General features: G+C 38.5%; 1 non-coding gene across 1 annotated transcript; it reads right to left on the minus strand.

The window, feature by feature from the left end:
• Positions 1-6570: 6570 nt before the first annotated feature.
• Positions 6571-6677, minus strand: LOC118595977. Its single transcript, XR_004946647.1, has one exon. It is a non-coding gene; the product is annotated as a U6 spliceosomal RNA (small nuclear RNA).
• Positions 6678-21183: the final 14506 nt, after the last annotated feature.

A 21183-nucleotide genomic window follows, 5' to 3' on the forward strand; every position in this document is an offset into this window, starting at 1 on the left:
GTTACATGTTAAACAAAAGTCATCATTTTTTCTGTAAAAGGCCAACAGTTTATGTTAAGCTGCATGGACATATTGTCTCTCAAAAGCTAAGGTTTTGGTAGCATGGGTTTAAGTAGCAATTATCAACTCCACTGTTGTAATCTAAAGCAACTACAGACTATATGCAAACGAGTGGATGTGGCTAGATTCTAACAAAGCTTCATTTACAAAATAGATGCCAAGCAAAAATCACAAGACTTAGATTGTGCAACTCTTCTTCAAAGCATTGTATAAATATCCCTTGATTACATATTATTTGGGAGTAGTTAGGTATGCATCAATATGTATTCATTAAATATTTGGATTAAATTATAAATTATGAAACTGTTATGATGCTCCAGGCATAAGAATCCAATTTGAACATTACTTCTCATAGGGATATCACTGACACCCAAGGGTGATGAGCAGAGCAACAACATCAGTACTATACTGAACTTGTCAGGAATGCAGGGTATAGGCATTGTACCCTAACCTTTTAAATCAGGCTGTACATTTAAAATGAACCCTCTGTGTTTGTATACACACAGTGGCATTTGAGGTAATTTTATTTAGAAGGTATAGAGTCAAATAAGCTGTAAGAAATAGCTTTATGCTAGCAAAAACCAGAGTAATGTGAAACTAGAAAGAAGGAAAAATAAATGGGAAAGGGGTAAGCATGTCCTGTACACATGCCCATCTGGTATGAATCCATGGCTAAAATGTGTATCCACACAGCTGAGTACTTTTTAACCCATAGATGAACTTCAGAATCATTATATCTAAACAATAGAGTCAGTCACAAATGGCAACATGATTGAAATTAAATAGAATTTGCAGAAAAAGCAAATCAATAGAATCAGAAAGTAGGTTTGTGGCAGTCGGAGGCTGAGGTAAGGGAGAAAGAGTGTGGCCAGAGTCAGCTGGGGTTTTGAGAGGTGGTAAGCATTCTGGAATTAGAAAATGGCAGTGGCCACACGCACAACTGTCAATCTACTAAAAAACACCCAATTACACATTTAAGCCAGTGAGTTTTAGGGAATGTGAATTGAAGTCCAACTTCCAGAGTCTAAAGGACTGAAAAACAAGAACAATGATGAAATGCACAATGAGGTTTCCCTCTGTGGCAATATGTGGTAACTACTTTTGAAGAGCTCATGAGGAGTAAGGAGAGATGAGCAACAGTTCAGCTTCCTTAAAGACACAAAATGTAAGGAGCTTTTCTTTAGCCCTCAAGGTGGGCTTAATTATAAGGATGAAAAACTGCAGAGAAACTGATTTTCTGGTTCACCTAATGTAACCTACTTTGAGTTAGGTTGGCAGGAAGGTTAACTGGCAAATCCCTCTGAGAGAAGTGAAGAACAAGGAAGAAGAGGAGGAGGCAAAGGAAGCCCAAAATGAAAGGGAGAGAGGGGGAGAGAGGAGAGAACAGTACATGGATAGGGAAAGAGAGGGAGAGGAGAGAGGGTGGGGGAGCTTACTCTGGATAGAGCATGAGTACCACCCTATACTAACTGACACCTCACATCCTCACCACAACACCACAACCCCACACCCGAAGCCATAGACAGCCTCCAGGCTTTCCTCTCCATCTCCATAACAGAACAGCCTTAAGTCCAACCACATAATCTGAATTTGAAGACCTGGTTGTTTGTATATGTTCTAAAGGGAATCCTAACTGTTTGAGTGTTCCATATAGCTGGGAAGCAGTAATCACAGAGCTCCTTGATGGCTGAATGAGTCATGCTGAGGTAAACAGACTGGAGTGGAAGCTTGTCTCCAATCTACACGTGTCTCCCTCCCACTCATAGCGAGAATCTAACTGTGCAGCATCTGACTACAACTTAGTACCCTTCTCTGACACATAACATTTGCAAAGCCCATGGGCATCCTGAGTTGAAAACCTTCTTAAGTAAAGCACGACATTTAAGTAGCAAAGTATTTACAGATGAAAATACAAAGAATATATTGACTTCTTTAGAGGCTCCTCTGGAGATTCATTTAAACCTGGTGGATTCAGTACAGGCAGGTCCAGTCCCCTCCTTCCAGGATGAGCAAAGTGTCCCTGTGTAAGCCCAAGGTTCCAAGCAGCCAGCTCATGCACTAAAGACAGGTCCTGGTCCCACAACCTGCATACCTCCCAAACAGATCAAGCTATTCAATTGTCTCACTTATCCAGAGGGCCTGATCCAGCTGGAGGCTCTACAGCCTTTGGTTCATAATTCATGTGCTTTCATTTGTTTGGCTATTTGTCCAATCTTGGGCTCAACAATTCACGCTCTTACAGGCCCTCCTCTTTCTCAACAATTGGACATCTGGAGCTCCAACTGAGGCCTGGCTACATCCACATCCATCAGTTATTGGATGAGAGTTCCAGCAGGGCTGTTAGGGTGTTTGGCCATCTGATCACCAGACTAGGTCAGATCAGGCTTTCTCTTGACCATTGCCAGCAGTCTACAGAGGATGTATCATTGTGGATTTCTGGGGACCTCTCCAGCACTCTGCCTATTCCTGTTCTCATGTGTTCTTTGTTTATCATGGTCTATTATTCCTTGTTCTCCCTTTCTGTTCTTGATCCATCTGGGATCTCCTGCTCCCCTAAGCTCTCTTTCCCTCAAGCCTTTGCCTTCATTACTCCCACTGTCCTCCTGGTTGTTCATGTAGATCTCATCCATTTCTCTGTCATTGGGTGATCCCTGTGTCTTTCCTAGGGTCCTGTTTTCTAGGTAGCCTCCCTGGAGTTGTGTAGCAGTCTAGTCATCTTTATTTTACATCTAGTATCCTCCTATGAGTGAGTACATACCATGTTTGTCTTTCTGAGTCTGGGTTACCTCACTCAGGATGATTTTTTCTAGATCCATCCATTTGCCTGCAAACCTCATGATGTCATTGTTTTTCACTGCTGAGTAGTACTCCATTGTGTATATGTACCATATATTCTTTATACATTCTTTAGTTGAAGGGCATCTAGGTTGTTTCCAGGTTCAGGCTATTACAAACAATGCTGATATGAACAGAGCTGGGCAAATGGCCGTGTGGTATGATTAAGCATTCCTTGGGTATATGCCCAAGAGTGCTACAGCTGGGTCTTGGGGGAGAATGATTAACAATTTTCTAAGGAAGTAACATATTGATTTCCAAAGTGGCTGTACAAACTTGCATTCCCACCAGCAGTGGAAGAGAGTTCCCCTTGCTCCACATCCTCTCCAGCATAATCTGTCTTCAGTATTTTTGATCTTAGACATTCTGACAGGTGAAAGGTGGTATCTCAGAGTCATTTTGATTTGCATTTCCAGGATAATCAGGGATGCTGAGCAATTCCTTAAATGTCTTTCAGCCATTTGAACTTCCTCTGTTGAGAATTCTCTATTTAGTTCTATAGCCCATTTCTTAATTGGACTGTTGGGCATTTTGATGTCTAATTTCTTGAGTTCTTTATATATTCTGGATATCAGCCCTCTGTCAGATGTGGGGTTGGTGAAGACCTTTTCCCATTCTGTAGGCTGTCACTTTGTCTTGTTGACTGTGTCCTTTGCTCTACAAAAGCTTCTCAGTTTCAACAGGTCCCATTGATTGATTGTTTCTCTCAGTGTCTGTGCTACTGGTGTTATATTTAGAAAGTGATCTCTGGTGCCAATGCGTTCAAGACTACTTCCTACTTTCTCTTCTATGAGGTTCAGAGTAACTGGATTTATGTTGAGGACTTTGATCCACTTGGACTTAAGTTTTGTGCATGGTGACAGATATGGATCTATTTGCAGCCTTCTATACATTGACATCCAGTTATGCCATCACCATTTGTTGAAGATGCTTTCTTTTTTCCATTGTACATTTTTGGCTTCTTTGTCAAAAATTATATGTTCATAGGTGTGCGGGTTAATGTCAGGGTCTTCAATTCGATTCCATTGGTCTACATGTCAGTTTTTATGCCAGTACCAAGCTGTTTTTATTACAGTAGCTCTATAGTAGAGCTTGAGGTCAGGGATTGTGATGCCTCCAGAGGTTGTTTTATTGTACAGGATTGTTTTGGCTATCCTATGTTTTTTGTTTTTCCATATGAAGTTGAATATTATTCTTTCCAGATCTGTGAAGAATTATGTTGGTAATTTGATGGGGATTGTGTTGAATCTGTAGATTGCTTTTGGTAAGATCACCATTTTTACTATGTTAATCCGGCCTATCCATGAGCATGGGAGATCTTTCCATTTTCTGACATCTTCTTCAATTTCTTTTTTCAGGGACTTGTCATATAGGTCCTTTACATGCTTAGTAAGAGTAACCCCAAGGTATTTTACATCATTTGTGGCTATTGTAAAGGGTGATGTATCTCTGATTTCCTTCTCAGCCTGTTTGTCTACTGTATATAGGAGGGCTATAGATTTTTTTGGGTTGATCTTGGATCCTGCTATGTTACTGAAGGTTTTATAAGCTGTATCAGTTCCTTGGTTGAATTTTTGGGGTCACGCATGTATACTATCATGTCATCTGCAAATAGAGAAAACTTGACTTCTTCCTTTCCAATTTGTATCCCCTTAATCTCTTTATGTTGTCTTATAGCTCTGGCTAGAGCTTCAAGTAGTATATTGAATAAGCATGGGGAGAGGGGACAGCCTTGCCTTGTTCCTGATTTTAGTGGTATTGCTTTGAGTTTCTCTCCATTTAATTTGATGTTAGCTGTTGGCTTGCTGTAGATTGCCTTTATTATGTTTAGGTATGTTCCCTGTATTCCTGATCACTCCAAGACCTTTATCATGAAGGGGTGTTTGATTTTGTCAAAAGCCTTTTCTGCATCTAGTGAGATGATCATGTGGTTTTTTTTTTTTTTTTTGAGTTTGTTTATATGGTGTATTACATTGACGGGCTTTGTTATGTTGAACCATCCTTGCATCCCTGGGATGAAGCATACTTGATCATGGTGGATAATTGTTTTGATGTGTTCTTGGAGTCTGTTTGCCAGTATTTTATTGAGTATTTTTGCAACAATGTTCATGAGGGAGATCGGTCTGTAGTTCTCTTTCTTTATTGCATCTTTGTTTGGTTCAGGATTCAGGGTAATTGTAGCCTCAAAGAAGGAGTTTGGTAGTATTCCTTCTGCTTCTATTGTATGGCACAATTTAAAGAGTATTGGTATTAATTCTTCTGTGAAGATCTGGTAGAATTCTGCACTGAAACCATTGGGTCCTGGGCTTTTTTTGGTTGGGAGACTTTTAATGACTGATTCTATTTCCTTAGGGGTTATTGGACTATTTAAATGGTTTATCTGGACTTGATTTAACTTAGGTATGTGGTTCCTATCCAGAAAGTTATCCATTTCTTTTAGATTTTCCAGTTTTGTGGAGTAGAGGTTTTTGAAGTATGACCTGATGATTCTCTGGATTTTCTCATTGTCTGTTGTTATGTCCCCCTTTTCAGTTCTGATTTTGTTAATTTGGATGCTCTCTCTGTCTTTTGGTTATTTTGGATATGGGCTTGTCTATCTTGTTGATCTTGTCAAAGAACCAACTCTTTGTTTCATTAATCCTTTGTATTGTTCTGTTTATTTCTATTTTATTGATTTCAGCTCTCAATTTGATAATTTTCTGGCGTCTGTTCCTCCTGGGAGACTTTGCTTCTTCCTGTTCAAGGGCTTTCAGGGGTGCTGTCAAGTCACTAGCATGAGATTTCTCCAGCTTCTTTATGTGGGCATTCAGTGCTATGAATTTCCCTCTTAGCATTGCTTTCATAGTGTCCCATAAGTTTGGGTATGTGGTGTATTCATTTTCATTGATCTCTAGGAAGTCTTTAATTTCTTTCTTTATTTCTTCCTTAACCCATTGGTGATTCAGTTGAGCATTATTCAGTTTCCATGAGATTATAGGATTTCTGTAGTTTTTTTTTCTGTTGTTGAAATCTAAATTTAAACCATGGTGCTCTGATAGAACACAGGAGGTTATTACAATTGTTTTGTATCTGTTGAGATTTGCTTTGTGGCCAAGTATGTGGTCGATTTTAGAGAAGGATCCATCAGGTGCTGAGAAGAAGTTATATTCTTTTTTGTTTGGGTTGAATGTTTTGTAGATATCAATTAACTCCATTTGAGCCATAACATCAGTTAAGACCATTATGTCTCTGTTAAGTTTCAATTTGGCCAATCTGTCCAGAGGTGAATGTGGGGTGTTGAAGTCTCTCACTATTAATGTGTGGGGTTTTATATGTGATTTAAGCTTTAGTAGTGTTTCTTTTACATGTGGGTGTGCCCTTATGTTTGGGGCATAAATGTTCAGAATTGAGACTTCATCTTGGTGGATCTTTCCTTCGATGAGTATGTAATGTCCTTCATCATCTTTTGATTGATTTTAATTCGAAGTCTATTTTGCTGGATATTAGGATGGCTACACCAGCTTGCTTCTTAAGACCATTTGATCAGAAAGTCTTTTCCCAGCCTTTTATTCTTAGGAGGTGTCTGTCTTTGAATTTGAGATGTGTTTCTTGTATGCAGCAGAAAGATGGGTCCTGTTTTTGTATCCATTCTGTTAGTCTGTGTCTTTTTATAGGTGAATTATGTCCATTGATATTAAAAATATGGAAAGCTTCACAAATTTTCATGTCATCCTTGCGCAGGGGCCATGCCAATCTTCTCTGTATCATTCCAATTTTAGTATATGTGCTGCCGAAGCGAGCACCCAATTTGTATCCTCTTAATCTCCTTTAGTTGTCTTATTGCTCTAGCTATAACTTCAAGTACTATCTTGAAGAGATATGGAAATCGTTGACAAGTTTGTCTTATTCCTGATTTTAGTGGAAATACTTTCAGTTTCTCTCCATTTAATTTGATGTTGGCTATTGGCTTACTGTGAACTGCCTTCACTATATTTAAGAATGTCCTTTTTATCCCTGATCTGTCCAAGACTGTAATCATGAAGTGGTGTTGGATTTTATCAAAGACTTTTTCATCATCCAATGAGATGATAATGGGATTTTTTTTCTTTAGTTTGTTTATATGGTGGGTTAAATTGACATATTTTCATATTTGGAACTGTCCTTGCATCTTTGGAATGAAGCCTACTTGGTCATTGCAGATGATCTTTCTGATACGTTCTTGGGTTCCATTTTTAAGTATTTTATTGAGTACTTTTGCATCAATGTTCATAAGGGAATTGGTTTTTAATTCTCTTTCTCTGTTGAATCTTTGTGTGGTTTGGGTGTCAAGGTGAGTGTGGACTCATAAAATGAATTTGACAATGTTTCTTGTGTTCCTATTTTGTCAAATAATTTGAGGAGTGTTGGTTTAATCTCTTGAAGTTGGGTAGAATCCTACACTAAAACTGTCTGACCCTGGGCACTTTTTGTTTGGGATACTTTTAATGACTAGTTAATTTCCTTAGTGGTTATGGGTCTTAAATTGTTTATCTGGTCTTGATTTAACTTTGGTAAGTGGCATATATAAAAAATTTGTCAATTTCTTTCAGACTTTCCAATTTTTTTTTCATACAGGCTTTTGAAGCATGTCCTCATGATTCTTTAGATTTCCTTGTATCTGTTGTTATATCCCCCTTTTGATTTCTGGTTGTGTTAATTAGGATGTTCTCTCTGTGTGTCTTTTAGTTCATTTGGATTAGAATTTGTCTACCTTGTTGATTTTTTTCAAATCCAACTTTTTGTTTCACTGATTCTTTGTATTTTCCTCTTTGTTTCTATTTTATTGATATAGACCATCAGTTTGATTATTTCTTGCCACCTACTCCTCTTGGGTTTGTTTGCTTCTTTTTGATGTAAAGCTTTCAGGTATGCTGTTGCTAGTATGAGATCTCCCTAATTTCTTTTTGAAGGTGCTTAGTGCTATGAAATTTCTTTTCCTCTTAGGACTGTTTTCATTGTGTCCCATAGGTTTGGGTATGTTGTGCCTTCATTTTCATTGAATTCTAAGAAGTTTTTGATTTCTTTCTTATTTTTCCCTTGACCCAGTGGTCATTCAGTAGAGAGTTGTTCAGTTTCCAGAGTTTGTAGGCTTTCTGTTGTTGAAATCCAGCTTTGATCCATGGTAGTCAGATAAGATAAAGGGGGTTGTATCAATTATTTCTATCTGTTGAGACTTACTTTGTGACCAAGTATATGGTCAATTTTGGAGAAGGTTCCATGAGGTGCTGAGAAGAAGGTATATTCTTTTGTGCTAGGGTGAAATTGTTCTGTGGATACCTGTTATGTTCATTTGAGTCATAACATCTCTTATTTCTCTCTTTAGTTTCTGTTTGGATAACCTGTCCATTGGTGAGAGTGGGGTGTGGAAGTATCCCACTGTTAATGTGGGTTTTAGGCTTCAGTCATGTTTCTTTTACAAATGTAGGTGTCTTGCATTTGGGCCATAGGTCTTTAGAATTCAAAAAAATATCTTGATGGATTTTTCTTTTGAGTATGTCATGTCCTTCTCCATCTCTTTTGATTAACATCTGTTGGAAGTCTATTTTGTTAGGTACTAGAATTGCTACACCAGCTTGCCTCTTGGATTATTTTTTCTTGGAAAATCTTTTTCCAACCATTTAATTTGAGGTAATGTCTATCTTTGATGTTGAGATGCATTTCTTGGATAGAGCAGAAGGATAGATTGTGTTTTTTCCATTTCGTTAGCCTGTATCTTTTTATTGGGAAATGGAGATCATTGATATTAAGGGATATTAATGACCATTGGTGTTAATTCTTATTATTATATTATTGGTGGTGGTGGTGGCAGTGGTGGGAGGTGTGTGTGTGTGTGTGTGTGTGTGTGTGTGTGTGTGTGTGTATGGTGAGAGAGAGGGGGTGGTTACCTTCTTTTAATTTTGCTGGTGTGAGATTATTTATTTCCTGTGATTTCATGAGTTCAGTTTACATACTTAGTTGGAATTTTCCTCCCTAGAACCTTCTATAGGGCTGGATTTATATATAGATACTGTTTAAATTTGACTTTGTTATGAGATATCTTGTTTTTTCCATTTATGGTCATTTAAGATTTTGCTGGGTGTACAAGCTTTCATTCCCACCAGCAGTGGAGGAGAGTTCCCCTTGCTCCACATCGTCTCCAGCATAAGATGTCTGCAGTGTTTTTGATCTTAGTTATGCTGAGAGGTGTAAGGTGGTATCTCAGAGTCGTTTTGATTTGCATTTCCTGGATAATTAGGGATGTTGAGCAATTCCTTAAATGTCTTTCAGCCATTTGAACTTCCTCTGTTGAGAATTCTCTGTTTAGTTCTATAGCCCATTTCTTCATTGGACTGTTGGGCATTTTGATGTCTAATTTCTTGAGTTCTTTATATATTCTGGATATCGGCCCTCTGTCAGATGTGGGGTTGGTGAAGACCTTTTCCCATTCTATAGGCTGTCACTTTGTCTTGTTGACTGTGTCCTTTGCTCTACAAAAGCTTCTCAGTTTCAACAGGTCCCATTGATTGATTGTTTCTCTCAGTGTCTGTGCTACTGGTGTTATATTTAGAAAGTGATCTCTGGTGCCAATGCGTTCAAGACTACTTCCTACTTTCTCTTCTATCAGGTTCAGAGTAACTGGATTTATGTTGAGGTCTTTGTGCACGGTGACAGATATGGATCTATTTGCAGCCTTCTACACATTGACATCCAGTTATGCCAGCACCATTTGTTGAAGATGCTTTCTTTTTTCCATTGTACATTTTTGGCTTCTTTGTCAAAAATTATATGTTCATAGGTGTGCGGGTTAATGTCAGGGTCTTCAATTTGATTCCATTGGTCCACATGTCAGTTTTTATGCCAGTACCAAGCTGTTTTTATTACAGTAGCTCTGTAGTAGAGCTTGAGGTCGGGGATTGTGATGCCTCCAGAGGTTGTTTTATTGTACAGGATTCTTTTGGCTATCCTGGGTTTTTTGTTTTTCCATATGAAGTTGAGTATTATTCTTTCCAGATCTGTGAAGAATTGTGTGGGTAATTTGATGGGGATTGTGTTGAATCTGTAGATTGCTTTTGGTAAGATCACCATTTTTACTGTGTTAATCCTGCCTATCCATGAGCATGGGAGATCTTTTCATTTTCTGACATCTTCTTCAATTTCTTTTTTCAGGGACTTAAAGTTCTTGTCATATAGGTCCTTTACATGCTTAGTTACAGTAACCCCAAGGTATTTTACATCATTTGTGGCTATTGTAAAGGGTGATGTATCTCTGATTTCCTTCTCAGCCTGTTTGTCTACTGTATATAGGAGGGCTACAGATTTTTTTGAGTTGATCTTGTATCCTGCAATGTTGCTGAAGGTTTTTATGAGCTGTATTAGTTCCTTGGTTGAATTTTTGGGGTCACTCATGTATACTAACATGTCATCTGCAAATAGGGAGAGCTTGACTTCTTCCTTTCCAATTTGTATCCCCTTAATCTCTTTATGTTGTCTTATAGCTCTGGCTAGAACTTCAAGTAGTATATTGAATAAGCATGGGGAGAGGGGACAGCCTTGCCTTGTTCCTGATTTTAGTGGTATTGCTTTGAGTATAGGCAGAGTGCTGGAGAGGTCCCCAGAAAATCACAATGATACATCCTCTGTAGACTGCTGGCAATGTTCAAGAGAAAGCCTGATCTGACCTAGTCTGGTGATCAGATGGCCAAACACCCTAACAGTCCTGCTGGAACTCTCATCTAATAACTGATGGAAGTGGAAGCAGAGATCCTCAGCCAGACCCCAGGTGGAGCTCCAGGTGTCCAATTGTCGAGAAATGGGAGGGACTGTTAGAGCATGAATTGTTGATACCAAGATTGGAGAGTCACAGTGACAAATAGCCAAACAAATGGAAACACATGAATTATGAACAAAAGGCTGTGAAGCCCCCAGCTGGAGCAGGCCCTCTGGATATGTGAAACAATTGAATAGCTTGAACTGTTTGGGAGGCACCTAGGCTGTGGAACCGGGACCTGTTCTTAGTGCATGAGCTGGCTGTTTGGAACCTTGTGCTTACACAGGGACATTTTGCTCAGCCTGGAAGGAGGGGACTGGAATTGCCTGTACTGAATCCACCAGGTTTAAATGATTCCCCAGGGGAGTCTTGTCCCTGGAGGAGATGGATTTATGTGTGCCATTACATGCTGCTCCCTGGATGGTAGGCTGGCAAATCCTCACTCAGCCTTCCTCTTCCAAGAATTCTTCTTGTCTTCTGATCCTGCCTATAGTTCCTGCCTGGCTACTGACCAATCAGCATTTTATTTTTCAACTAATCAGAGCAGCACATTCACAGCATACAGAGTGATATTGCCCATCATTTCTCCTTTCCTTTCTATTTAAAAGGAAGGTTTTAACTTCAACATAGTAAAATTATATATCACAAAACAGTTATCAAGCAACAATTAACAGTTACAATATCTACTCAATTTATATTTGGTAAATTCAAATAAAATATTTTATTTATTCTATATTTGTGAGTCTAAGGTTTCATATCTACCTTATCTCTTATTATAACTATATGTTCTTCAACTACATCAAAGATTCCAGAAGGATACAATATTACCCACATAATAGGAAGGGCATTGTAAGCAACTTTCAAAAATCTAGAATGACAGAGACAGCTGCCTGTCTAGATAGTCATCCAAATTCCTCTCTAATGTTGGGGCATCCATCTTCAGCCCACAGGTCTAGAGTCTCTCAGTCACTTTTCTCTGTGTCCTGTAGAATGTCTGAATGTTTCCTCTGTGGAACAGGAACCTGAAGAACCATCTCACCTTGCAAAGTTCAGCGGTCACCTTTCTATGGGTTCTGCATGTCCAGTTGATACAACATTTTGTCAAGCACTCCAGGCAAAAACAGTTTCTTGCCCAAATGGCTATTTTTACTGAGAAGAAGATAAAGTCCATATGGAGTGTCTTCAATGCCCATTATCTTCCTTGAAGTAATTGGTGCTGCCAGGAGCAGATGTGTCTCAATTTACAGAAAGCCAAAGATCTTAAAATATTTTAAATGCCATATTCTGTAGGTCTTTGAAATGTTTGAAGATTACCTACCTAATTGAAATATATCTATGTACACCTAGAAAACTTAACATGACTCTAAGTTTGACTATCATAGAAGACTAATTATTAATCTGTTTTTCATAATTATCCATTACAATTTAAATGAGTTACGTAAGTAACGAGTTAAATGAGTTACATAATGTTAAATGAGTTACATAAGTAACGAGAGTAGCAAAATAGTATAGCAAAATTAACTTTAAATTTGTATCAATAATCTAAAATCTATACCCATGCAAAACATTTTAAATAAGTTGCTCTTTACAAGTAGGTTCAACAATCCACCCTTTTATTCTATCCTATCTATATTCTATATTTCCATATCATATGTTCAATATTTGAGAGTCTTTCTTCCATCTCTTGTATTCTTTTGATACTGCTTGCATCTATAGTTCCTGTTTGCTTACCCATATTTTTAATTTCCAAGATTCCCTCAGTTTGTGTTTTCTTGTGCTTCTGCTGTGCTGTGTTGGAATATTCAGTGTTTGTTGTAGAGGATAGCTGGGTTCTGGTGATGGCATGTTTCCTTGACTGTTGTTTCTTATGTTCTTATGCTGGCCTCTAAACATCTGGGTTTGGGGTATTTAAAGGTCTAGGTACCTGTTTTTGAGTTTTGTCTTTGTTAGATGGGTGTTTTGTTCCTTGGTTTCCATTTCCTTTTTGGTCTTCTGGTTTGTGTGGCCTGGGATTTGCCCTGTCTGTTTGGTCTCTGGTGGAATGGGGAAATCTCCACCCCAACTGAGGGCCGAACTTTTGGTAGACTAGTCTGGTCTCTGGTAGAGGAAGGGAGTCTCTGCCCCAGATGCTAGTTAGGATATAGAGTCTAGGACAGCAAAGGGGACTGGAGATAGGGTGGACAGAGGCTGAGAGAGTGGGGAAGTTTGGTGTGTAGGCAGCCTACCTGGACTTCTTCCAGTCTCATTGGTCTGTGGCAGAGCAGGGAGTCTCTTCTCCTCTTAGAGGCTTAGGCATAGAAATTAGGTAGATACAGGACTTAAGTTAGGGTGGGGGATGCTGAAAGAGTGATAGAGTGGGAAAGATTTGGGGGAAGGTAGCTGTGGTGATATTTTATTTGTGCTGAAATGTGATGATATTCTAATGTGTGTTAATAAGTAAAGTTTGCCTTGAGATCAGAGGAAATAATAAGCCATTTTAAGTAAACACAAAAGTCAGGCACATGCCCTCTATTTTATCACTTAATAAGCAGGGGCTTTGTGTGTTCAAGGCCATACCATACTAGGGAAAAGAGCCAAGCATAGTGACACACACCTTTAATCCCAATACCAACCATAGAGACCTGGAGGGTCTATACAGACAGGGCAGTGACAAGAAAGTGAGGTAGCTGGGCTAAGATAGCCAATGAGAGGGCAGAACAAGAAGGCAATAAAAGCCTGGGTAGACAGGAAGTTGTGGAATTTGGAAGCTGCAGAGTTGGTGAGGTAAGGTTGGCTGGTGGCTATTCCTATTTCCCTGATCTCTAAGGCTTTCACCCCTATATTTGGCTCTGTGTTTTCTAATAAGACCATTTAGAAATTCCTCTACAGGTAGCCTACTTGGAGTTCTCCCAGCCTGCAAGGTCTCTAGTAGAGCAGGGAGTCTGCCCAGTTTGGGGGTAGGGTATGTCCACTAGGAGGATGGAAGCTAGGGATAGGGTAGGCAGAGGTCTAGAGAGTAGGGGAGTTTGTTGTTCAGGCATCCCCCCTTTCTCTTATAGTCCCTCCTTCTCTTCAACTGAACTCTAGGAGCTTGGTCAAATGTTTGGCTGTGGATCTCTGCATCTGTTTCCATCAGTCCAAGTGAAAACTTTCTTTCGTGCAGTTTTCTTACTGAGTTCTCAATCTCTTTTCTAAGTAAATCTAAGTTAGCCAAATTTTGTAGACTATGTTTAATGGGATACCAAAATTACTAGTTTGCTTTGAATACCCATGGATCTTGAGCTGTCCCGGCTTCTGACATTGTTGCATGTGACTCTCAGCACCTCATGGGAGTAAAGCTTCTTTTTTTCTGTGAAAGAACCACTCTGTGGAAACCTAAGGTCTTATTCACATGACCTCATTGTGGAACTGAATACTTGGTGTTAAGATGGAGAGTTGGGATCTCTGAGGCTACTTAATAGCATGGTAGTGCATGAAGTTTCTCCTTTTGGATGTGGTACATAAAAGTTGTGGTAACATTTTTGCTGATTTTATATGGTGAACCAACATGACTCAATAAGTGGATTTTTATAATTTACTTATGCATTTGTATAATAATAAGAGAGTCCAAAGGGCAGGTTGAAGAAACCACATCCTGCCTTTTCAAAAACAAAATATCTGAGGGTAGACATTGCCAGTTGAATCTTGTTTGTGAAGTATATTAAAGTCAGGGCTTCTTGGAACCTAAATGTATAAAATGTCAAAGGAGAAGAATTAAGTGAAGTTTGAGAGCTCATGCCCAATGTCCCAAGTTTAGCAAAGGAACAGCTATCCAGCTGTTTCTGACAGCCTTAAGAAGGGCAGCTTACAAAAGCCTGCTAGAAGAGTCAATAGAAATAATGAATAAACTCTGTGTCTGAAACTTTGACAGTTTGATATGACTGGAGAATACAGGCTGGTAATCAGGCAGAGGAGAGCAGAATGGCTATGCCATTGACAACTTTGTATAAAGGGCCTTTCTTGTGCTTAGAGACTATTTACATCAAAGAACAGGTGAGTGACATAACTGAGGAGTTTCTAAAAATTCTCTATGGTGATAGGCCAATTGAAAGCTTTATAGTTTATTATGATTATTTTAGTACTATTTATTTTGTGTGTATGTGCCCATGTATGTGTGTGAGCACAGCTACACATGTGCCATGGTGCATGTGTGGAGGTCAGAGAACAGCTTTGGGAGTCCTGTCTTTCCTCATTGTTGACACAATGTCTATTGCTATTTTTGCTGAGTTCTGTATTCCAGGCCAATTAGTATGCAAGCTTCAGGACAATCCTATCTGTTTCCCTTCTTGCTCTAACAGTGCTAGCATTGCAAATGTGTGCCACCACACATTGATTTTTTTTTTTTTTTGATAGTGATTACAGGGATGTCATTCAAGTCGTGCAGCCTGTGAAGCTACTCCTGTGACTCATTGTCTTAGTTAGGTTTTTATTGCTGTGAATAGATGCCATTACCATGGCAACTCTTATAAAGGGAAACATTTAACTGAGGTTCAGAGGTTTAGCCCATTATTGTCATGGTGGGAAGCATGGTGGCATGCAGGCAGACATGGTGCTGGAGAAGAGAACTGAGCTGACAGTTCTACATCTGGCTCTTTAGGCAGCAGGGACAGAGAGCAAAACTGGACCTGACTCGAGCTTCTGAAATCTCAAAATCCACCCCCTGTGACACTTTTTTCAACAAGGCCATACCTTTAATAATGCCACTCCCTATAAGTCTCTGGGGGCCATTTTCATTCACACCACCACACTTACTGAGTCACTTTCTGGCCTATGGACATAGTTTTTAAATGATGTAAATATTGAAAGTATACTAGAGACTCATTCATGTAAATCAAAATAATCTACCAAGTGAGTACAAATGCCGAAATCAAAATAATATATATTTCAAATGTTATGATTATAACTACTTTCCAAAGATTCTAATTGCAAAACCATGGATAAATGGATCTCACCTAAGCTTTCACATATTTTCCATTGTGAACATTTTCCTGAAACTAAGAATATGATTGCATCAGCATCTGGGCATACTCAATAAGGATTTGAACTGAAGTAAAGTCAATTGAGATTAATGAGCAGCAGAATATTCTAGAAGACAGAGCTGAAAGAACTTGATGTTAGTCAAAAGAAGGGGGATAGTAGATTTCAAAGTCTCTAACATGAGAGTTCTCCTTAGCACAATGGGTATTGTCTCTAGCATAGAATCATGGATGGATTCAAATACATGCACATGGGAAAAAGCAAATATTTGGAAGCAGTAATGCCCTTGAAGAAGTTAAATTTAACCACCACTTGTGGAAGTTCTTCAAAAAAGTACATTTCTTAAAAGCTGGAGTATTATTTTTGCTTAATTTATGTATACCAAGAGCATGTTCATAAAAAGTGAAGCTTCTGTTCTTTCCAGAAATTAACATAAGCTCAAAACTGAGATTAAAAATTTTGTTTTCACTCTCTAGAAGCACTTTATAAGGGAGTTTACTTATAAAAATTTAATTTATTTTATGTATATGTGTGTGAAAGAGTATATGTATATCTGCCACATGAATGCAAGTGCTCTTAAAGACCAGAAGAGGACACTAGATCCTCTAAAATTTAACTTACAGATGTTTGTAAGCTGCATGATGTTGGTGCTGTGAATTAAACCTGGGTGGTCTGGAGAGTAGCAAATGTTCAACTGCAGAACCATCTTTCCAGACCACAGAGGGCACATTTTTTGAAATTGGTGTCTTATCCTGCAGCCCTTGCCTCAAGCAGAATATTGCCCCATGCCCCAGCCCTGGAGTGCGGATCACATCTGTTTTTGGTATGCCTTATGATCTAGAGACTTCTTTATGAGACAGGATCTCACTATGTAGCTATGGCTATCTTGGAACTCACTCTGTAGACCAAGCTAGCTTGGAACTCAGAGATCCTCCTGCTTCTGATTCCCAAGTGCTAGAATTAAAATCATATATACCACCATGCTCAGCCAACCTAGAGACTTTTTGATGACACAGATATTCTAGTTATTTGGAGAAATCCTAACATGCATACCAAATTGCATACCTGCCAGTTATAGCACTTGATGAATGAAGGAAGGAATAGAATACTTTCAGATTCATAAAGAACTTACTTATGCTACACAATTCTGTAATCACTTTCATTCTTTAAATTAACAAATGTTTCTTTGACAGAAAAAAAAAATCCTCACAGATCTGTATCTTTTCTTATGCTTTGCTCTGGCATGTGGAAAAACATGTAATCCATTCCTAGTAGACTACTAGTGTTTTTATAGCCTGATTTAAATTATAAAATGCTAGCATTCAGTGACAATGTTTTTGTCTTAATATTGATCATAGTACATGTTGCAATGTCAGTTAGAATTAATCAAAAAAGCTCATTCAGACTGCTGTGTGTCCCCCCTTTCTTTATCATCTTCTCTCTTCCTGGTGTCCTTTGGATATCAGATGCAAAAATAAAAAGATGACACACGAATTCACGTATCAAGTTCTCATACCTGGCTATCTGTCTGCTCATATTATCACTTCCCCCTTCGGGAACACATTAGCATGAAGAGAGGTGACCCTGTGTTGGGAGATGAAGGTAGGGAGACTGGTTTTGTTTTTGTTTTGCTGGATGGAGTAGACGATCCCAAGGAGGAAAATATGTCTTCTAGTTTCTGTAAATACCTCAATAAGGACTTAAAGGCAGAAGGAACTGGAGATTCGGCAGCAGATGATTACCCTAAGGATGAGAGCTGTTGCCCTAGTGAAGTCTGTAAACACTGTTTCAAAGTGGTGGTTTGAATGTCTCTAGAGTGAAAAGAATTACAACTGGGAGATTAGAAAGAAATCTTTACAAGAGACTATCTCAAGGTTAGCTATTTGTTAATGTATTGTGATTTTAATAAGAATGGATATTGTTTCACTCATTAACCATGCTGTCAGATAAATATTATTTTTAAAGATGAAAAGTATATCATTTTTGAAACAGTTCAAATCCTTGACATTTCTTTATAAGCTTAGCCAGTTAACAACTGAAGTAAAATCATCAAAGCTATTCTTTCAATGAGAAAATCCTTTCTTCTTAGTTTTCTTAGTGATATTCAAATAGAAAATTTTAAGCATTCAATTGAAAAATGTGAGCAATGGTTATGAGTGGCACTACACATTGCTGCAGAACTCTTGTTGGCATGTTTTTTATTTTTTGAAAAAAGCAATCAAAAACACATTGTGAGCTCAAGAGCTGTACTATATGCTTCAGGTTAACATAGTAATGGTTCTGACATTTAACCCCAATGCAGCCATTCTATCCTCATAGCCCTTTGAGAAAAGACACCAAATACTGACAAAATTGGAAAGGTTAACAAAGTTAGCGGGCAAAATAAACTTGATACTGAGAATGAACTTTCACATGTAGCAAAAAAATAAACACTATTCCTTTAGGCTGACCATCAAAGGATGTTTAAGACACCCATATGCCCTTCAGTGTGCAGTTTTGGGGAGAGTTGTTTATACAAAGAGTTACCAAATTCATGGTGAGTCAATTATTGCACATTCATAACTATCATATGATCATATATATTGGATCATTTTAAAACAGTTGAAATTTCAGTTCTACTGGGGTGGCAGGCATATCTAAGAATATGCCACTTCGCATATCATCTTTGTGATATTAAGTATGAGACACACTTACCCCTTTTATACATGCCTAAGTCCATATGGGTTTTCTACATGATTTAGAAAGTTCAGGTGCAATATATGACCTAAATTCATGTCTACAATGAAGCCATTCTTCTCCCACTGACACGTTTCAGAAGCAGGGATTTTCCTTTTGTGTTTGGTTTTGCAGGGGAGGGTCTTTCTACAGATTGTTGAATGTTCTGAAGCTCACCATGTAGACCACCAGGCTGGCCTTGAACTCACAGAAACCTACCTACCTCTGTCTCCCAAGTGCTGGTTTTAAAGATGTGCACCACCATGTCTGGCAGAAGTAGGGATTTTGTATTAGGTTATTTTTCCATTGTAGAAGTAGAAAGAAGCAAGTATATATTGTTATTCCTCTCCACTCTCATAATGTCTCTTCAAAGAAATTGCCAGATTATCAAATCCCAGACCTGGAAAGAAATCCCAGATCTTCATAGCAGGTTTAATTTTTGTTTGTCAGAGTTTGTTTAGATATATTTAGTTTCAGTTTATATGCATGAGTCTGTTGCCTGGATGTATGTAAATGTACCATGTATGTGCCTATTTCCTATGCAGGTCAGAGGAGAGTTACATATAGTTGTGGAAGCTGGGAACTGAACCCTGATCCTCTGCAGAAACTCTTCTTTCCGCCAAAGACACCTCTCCAGTTCCTTTAGTTAATATTTCTAACAATGAGAAGTATAGATTCAGTTCTCCATATCAAGGAAATAACACATAAAAGGAAAAGCCAAGGATAGACAAGCATGGTCTATCTGCTTTTATACTTAACAATCCAGGCTTTGATGACTTAAAAAAAAAACAAAGCTTCAGGTGACCTTACATCTTAGCTTAACAGAGTTCCAGTTGTTACATAACTCTCCATACTAATTTATTGTTGGGCTTTGAAATTTTTTCTTCATTTTGCTTGTCTTCTAAAGTATTGGTTGATGTACCTAACAGTCTCTCAGACAACACCAGGATTAACAGGGTATTTGCACGCCTGCAAAGCTCATTTAGTGACAGAAATTGCAAATGCTGCAGAAATAAGGCAAAAATGTATATTTTAAGTTATTTAGTGACCACAGCTATATAACACTGTTCAGACAACCCAGGAAAGTAGGCCTATATATTATATACTACAAAACCCAGTTTTGATTGATTATTATTCCATGTTGAATATTTGATTTACTGGAAGCAATGACAACAATCCATCAGCAAAATGGTTAACTTTATAAGAAAATACTCGGGCGGGAGTGGGGAGGATAGGGGAACCCATGGCTGATATGTAAAATTAAAACACAAATATCCATATATAAAAAAATAAAATTTGAAATAAAAAAGAAAGAAAATACTTGAGCAAGAAATGCATTAAGCAAAGACTGGTGATCCTGGGATGCTTAACTCAAGAAGTGAAGAAAAACATGGAGGAATTTTTCTAGTGATTTGAAATCTAATATGTAATTATATATGCATACTAAACAAGTTAACATTTCCTCACCACCCACTTGCTTTTCACAGGTGTAACGTTTTTCATGAATTTCATGAAGTTTTCCTTGGGTGAATCTCATTTTGATGACTTCTAGATTTTTTTAAAATTCTCTCTTCTTATTTCAATTGAGAGGTGAGCAGTCAACTTGAGTACATTTTTCCAAGAAGAGAACTTTCTGATGGGCTCCCTGAAGTGGGAAAAGGTATCCATGACTGTTAGGGACCAAGATTTCAGGAACCAAACATGAAGCATGGAAAGTACTAGCTAAGCCAGAGAACAACCCACCGCCCTTCCCCAGAGCAGTAACACCTGTTTACTAACCGGAGGCTCCCAAAGATAAGAACATTCCACAGTCAGGTGTCATGGCAACCGAATGTAAAGAGCATTCCATGTCAGGTAGGCTAGCAACAGAACAAATGGTCCCTGACCAGTGACCTTAGCAGACATCTTGCAGTTGAATGACCTACATGTCTCCCACATTCTGCATGCCTTCCACATCTCTTTCCCTCCCCCCTTCCTGCCCCCTCCCCTCCTATGCTATATAAACCTTGCAAAGAGAAATAAATATTGCAGCTTGATCAGAATCTTGTCTTGCTGTCAGTCTCTTGTGTCCCCTGTCTCTCATTTGCTCCCACTCTGGGTCACCCCAGTTGAAACCCCACTGGCCTGGGCACATGGCTTTATTTATAAACCAAGAAAGTGATACCAAACAGGAATTCTCCACTGCCAACTCCTGAAGGCCATGCCAAAGGAGAACAGTGGATCTATCTCCCAAGCCTTACATAAGTCCTGGTACTAAGCAGCACAAATAATACTGAAACCCATTCAAGTGGAGAAATCTGCTTACCACCTCATTTCAGACTCATCCCTAAAGTTTATATACTATCTACTCTGGTACCAGAACTTTGTTTTGAGTCCTAGAAAACACTACAGAGAGATTAATTGCAAAATTTCTTTCTAAAACTGGACTTACTGCCCATGACAAACCCATTCATTATGCTAGAATGAAACTTTTATCAAAAGCATCCTGTCAAATTATAATCTATTTTCTTATAATTATTGCTTTCCCAGGGCTCAATCATACAGGTTATTGAGTTAACCAAACATGGAATTCTTTAAGAAGTTAGTTTATGTTGTAGACCACACTTTATACTGCTGATATTTTATAATTTTTTGTGTAGTGATAGGCAAACATGTTGTGGAATATTTGTGTATACTGTATGAAGATGTGTCACTGTGATTGGTTTAATATAGAACTGAATGGTAAATAGCTAGGCAGAAGAGAATAGGCTGGATTTCTGGGGAGAGAGAACTCTGGGAAGAGGAAAGTTAAAGATATCAGGAAGACATGAAAC

The sequence above is a fragment of the Onychomys torridus genome, chromosome 14, assembly GCF_903995425.1.
Source record: "Onychomys torridus chromosome 14, mOncTor1.1, whole genome shotgun sequence".
Lineage (NCBI taxonomy): Eukaryota > Metazoa > Chordata > Mammalia > Rodentia > Cricetidae > Onychomys > Onychomys torridus.